The sequence below is a fragment of the Lithobates pipiens genome, unplaced genomic scaffold (assembly GCF_037356315.1).
Source record: "Lithobates pipiens isolate NorthernLeopardFrog02 unplaced genomic scaffold, aLitPip1_a1.2 Scaffold_28, whole genome shotgun sequence".
Taxonomy (NCBI): Eukaryota; Metazoa; Chordata; class Amphibia; order Anura; family Ranidae; genus Lithobates; species Lithobates pipiens.
This window is the reverse complement of record NW_027507789.1, coordinates 126,711,570-126,716,413: the sequence shown is the minus strand read 5'-3', so window position 1 is coordinate 126,716,413 and position 4,844 is coordinate 126,711,570. Positions and strand designations below refer to the sequence as shown.

Here is a 4,844-nt window from a genome sequence, read left to right as displayed (position 1 = left end):
TCAAATATATGTAACAAGCGAATTTTGTTTTTCTATCTAGTAAGTGTCCTCTTTTAGCAGGGTTTTAAATAAAAGTTTTATAGCAAAGAGCACTATGTCAGCTGTGTTTTTGATTACAGGAGTCCCTTGAAGTGGAGGAACAGCTGATTAATCTTGGAGATTAACCCCCTATCTGTGAGGGACACATTGGGTGGAGTGGAGATTGTGAAATGGAGACATTGAACAGCTGATTTCTGAGAGAAAGAAAAGACATTTTGGGGAATGAAAATGAAGAGTTTGTTTGAGTCTTCCTGACTCATCTTTGAGGTGAGCAGAATAAATAGCTGGTGGTGTGCACAAGCAATAAGAATTATTGAGAAGCATGGTGATATGATAACACTGGAGCACTACTATCAAGATTGATCTTGATTTATGGGACGTTTATTAAGAAAATATATATTTTATATATAAATTTTTTTTTTTTTTTTTTTTTTTTTTATGATTTTAAATTTTATTGCGCGTGTGTCTCTCCCTCTCCCCGTAGTAGGGCTGCACTGTGAGTATGCGTGTATCTTTTGGTACATAGTAGTGTGTGTGTGTGTGTGTGTGTGTGTGTGTGTGCTTGGTGTGGGGTTTTTTTTTGTTTTTTTTTGTTTCACACATTTGTATAACAGTAAAGTTAGCCCATATTATTATTTTTATATTTTTCTATATTGTGAAAGATAATGTTACACCAAGTAAATTTGATTTGATATCTAACATGTCACACTTCAAAATTGCGCCCGCTCATGTAATGACGACAAACTTTGACAATTAAAAATCTCTCCATTGGCGAGATTTAAAAAATATCTACAGGTTACCAGTTTTGAGTTACAGAGGAGGTCTAGTGATAGAATTATTGCGTTTGCGGAGATACCTCACGTGTGGTGTGAACACCATTTCATATGTGTGTACAACTTACATATGCATTCGCTTCTGCGCGTCAGCTTGGTGGGACAGGGTGCTTTAACCACTTAATAACCGCCCTATAGCCGAATGACGGCTTCAGGGTGGTTTCTTAACTCTGGGAGGCCGTCATATGACGTCCTCCCAGAATTCCGCTCTCGCGCGCCCCCTAGGGCGCGCACTTGAGAGCATCCGTGACCGCCGGGTCCACAGGACCCGGCGCATCACGGTAAACGGCCGCTAATAGCGGCCGTTTACCACGTGATCGCTCCGTCAAATGACGGAGTGATCACTTGTAAACAAACCGGCGTCATGTTATGACGCCGGTTCCTCCCTCCCCCCTCTCTGTACCGATCGGAACAGCGGAGGGGGAAGAGATCGGTGTCAGCAGCGATGTGGGCTGCATCTGCAGTGCCCACATCGCTGCTCACCGAAAATTAACCCTGCAATACTCTGCATTACCGTGCAATACGCTGCAATACCCTGCAACACTCTGCAATGCTCTGCAACACCCGCCAATATCCTGCAATGCTCTGCAACGCCATACTCTGAGATACCCAGCCATACTCTGATATACCCAGCCATAGTCGGTGATACCCTGCAATACCCAGCCATAGACACCCCCCCCCCTTATTGACCCCATATCCCACTGTAAAGAGGACCTGTCATGCCATATTCCTATTACAGGGGATGTTTACATTCCTTGTAATAGGAATAAAAGTGATCAAAAAATTTATTTTTGGGGAAAAAAATGTCAAACTAAAATGAACAATAAATTTTATTTATTTTTTTAAAGCGCCCCTGTCCCCATGTGCTCGCATGCAGAAGCGAACGCATACGTAAGTCCCGCCCACATATGAAAACGGTGTTCAAACCACACATGTGAGGTATCGCTGCAAACGTTAGAGCGAGAGCAATAATTCTAGCCCTAGACCTCCTCTGTAACTCAAAACATATAACCAGTAAAAAAAAAAAATTAAATCGTCGCCTATGGCGATTTTTAAGTAGCGACGTTTGGCGCCATTCCACAAGCCTGTGCAATTTTGAAGAGTGACATGTTAGGTATCTATTTACTCGGTGTAACTTCATCTTTCACATTATGCAAAAATTGGGCTAACTTTACTGTTTTTTTTTGTTTTGTTTTTTAAGCACAAAACAGTTTTTTTTCCAAAAAAAAGCATTCGAAAAATTGCTGCGCAAATACCGTGCGAGATAAAAAGTTGCAACAACCACCATTGTATTCTCCAGGGTGTTTGCTAAAAAAAACATATATAATGTTTTGGGATTCGATGTAATTTTCTAGCAAATAAATGATGATTTTTACATGTAGGAGAGAAATGTCAGAATTGTCCTGGGTGCTCCAGAACGCCTGATGGCGCTCCCTGCATGTTGGGCCTCTGTATGTGGCCACACTGTGTAAAAGTCTCACACATGTGGTATCGCCGTACTCGGGAGTAATAGCAGAATGTGTTTTGGGGTGTAATTTGTGGTATGCATATGCTGTGTGAGAAATAAACTGATAATATGACAATTTTGTGAAAAAAATAAAAATAAAAAAAAAGTAAAAAAAATCTTGATTTTGCAAAGAATTGTGGAAAAAAAATGACAACTTCAAAAAACTCATCATGCCTCTTACTAAATACCTTGGAATGTCTTCTTTCCAAAAAGGGGTCATTTGGGGGGTATTTGTACTTTTCTGGCATGTTAGGGTCTCAAGAATTGAAATAGGCCGTCAGTACTTCAGGTGTGATCAATTTTCAGATATTGGCACCACAGCTTGTGGACTCTATAACTTTCACAAAGACCAAATAATATCCACCAATTTGTACTTATTTTTACCAAAGATATGTAGTGGTATAAATTTTGGCCAAAATTTATGAAGAAAAAATTACTAATCTGCTAAATTTTATAACAGAAATGAAGAAAAATTCATTTTTTTACAGAATTTTCTGTATTTTTTTTCTTTTATAACACAAAAAATAAAAAACCCAGCGGTGATTAAATACCACCAAAAGAAAGCTCCATTTGTGTGAAAAAAAGGACAAAAATTCCATATAGGTCCAGTGTTGCATGACTGAGTAATTGTCATTCAAAATGTGAGAGCACCGAAAGCTGAAAATTGGTCTGGTTATTAAGGGTGTTTAAGTGCCCAGTGGTTTTAAAAAAAAAAAAAAAAAATAAAAATGTTTTTATTACTTAACTTAAAGCGTTTGGTTTGCGCAAACGTTATTGAAAATAGCGTCTACAAAATAGGATCATTTTTATACATAATTTATTTTTATTTTTATTTTTTTATGTGACTGCGACATTATGGCAGACACATCGGACAATTTTGACAAGTTTTTGGAAACATTGTCATTTTTATAGCGATCAGTGCAATTAAATTGCACTGATTACTGTAAAAATGACACTGGCAGTGAAGGGGTTAACCGCTAGGGGGCTAGGGAGTGAGTCTAACTGTTTGGGGGGCATGGCTACAAGTGACATGTCACTGATCACCGCTCCTGATTACAGGGAGCTCTGATCAGTGACAGTGTCACTAGGCAGAACGGGGAGATGCTTGTTGAAATTATCATCTCTGTGAGATGATCACGGGTGTCCCCGCAGACATCGAGTTCACGGGACCTGTGGTCGGACTCCTAGTGTTGCAACGGGCGTGTGCGCGATGGCACAGCGGCAAATTCAAAGGGACGCCCATTTGCCCAGCTGTGCCATTCTGCCGATGTAAATCGGTGTGCGGCAGTCGAGAACTGGTTAAAAAATTTTTTTTTTTGGGTCACTTTTATTCCTATTACAAGGAATATAAACATCCCTTGTGATAGAGAGGAAAAAAAAAAAAGCATGATGTCGGATCCACGCGCCGCGGCCGGGAGGGAGTTCTGCAGGCCCAGCCGCTTTGCATGCGGTTTGCCCCTCCGCCGCATAACCCTTTTCGGGCCGGAGGGCTCAGGGAATGGTTGCTGTGGATGTATGTGAGGAGGCAACTTTTCTTTCTGCCCCTACCATGGTGACCACAGATAACGGGAATCAAGGTTTGATTCCGGAGAGGGAGCCTGAAAAAACAGCTACCACATCCATGGAAGGCAGCAGGTGCGCAAATTACCCACTCCCGATTGGGGAGGTAGCCCTGGTGTGAAAGGGGTCTAAGAGAGGCAATTTTTTATCAGTTAAGCGCATGCAGACGCAGCGATATTTTGATTTGGGAAGGCGGGTTGGTGAATGTGCATGTTTGTCACTTCCCCAACCAAACTGGTTTCACATATGCCCCAGGTAATAGTAGACTAGACAGGTGTGGGGTGTGTTTTTTTTTTTTTTTGGGGGGGGGGGGGGGGGGGACTCTGTCTTTGCGGCCCCAGTGCTACAGACGGTGGAGTTCTCTGATCACTGTTTGGTATCTGTCGCAATGAATGGGGCCGAAACCCCTCAGAAAGGGAAGGGTTTGTGGCGCCTGAATGGGTCGCTACTTGAGGACTCCGATGTTAGGGTGGCCTATGAGGCCTTTTTCACGAATCAGGCCTCGCTCCTTGAGAGCGGCTGCTTTCACAAAGAATGGTTGGAGGTAGCAAAGAAGAGGTCTGAGGGCTTTTTCCGTGGGGTCTCTAGGCACAGGGCAGCTTCTGCTTACCAGAGGTTGCGTAGGCAGCTAGACCACTTGGTTTCCTCTGGGGGCTCTCAGGAACAGATATCTGATCTGAAGCTTCAATTGAAGGAGTGTCAGTATGATCGTCTTGCCTCCCTGGTCCTTGAAAGAGATTATGGGAAGTTTTCTTCTCTGGCTCCCTACAAGAGCTGTGGAGAGGCAGTAAGTTTGAAGGTCATACACGGTCTGAAGGATTCCACGGGGCCCCTGGTCCGGTCCAGACCGGGGATCCTGGGTATCGTCGGAGACCATTTCTCTGACATCCTGAGAAAGAAGCCTT

General features: G+C 42.7%; 1 non-coding gene across 1 annotated transcript; it reads left to right on the top strand.

The window, feature by feature from the left end:
• Positions 1–3,792: 3,792 nt before the first annotated feature.
• On the top strand, positions 3,793–4,051 carry LOC143937689 (18S ribosomal RNA). Its single transcript, XR_013263737.1, has one exon. It is a non-coding gene; the product is annotated as an 18S ribosomal RNA (ribosomal RNA).
• Positions 4,052–4,844: the final 793 nt, after the last annotated feature.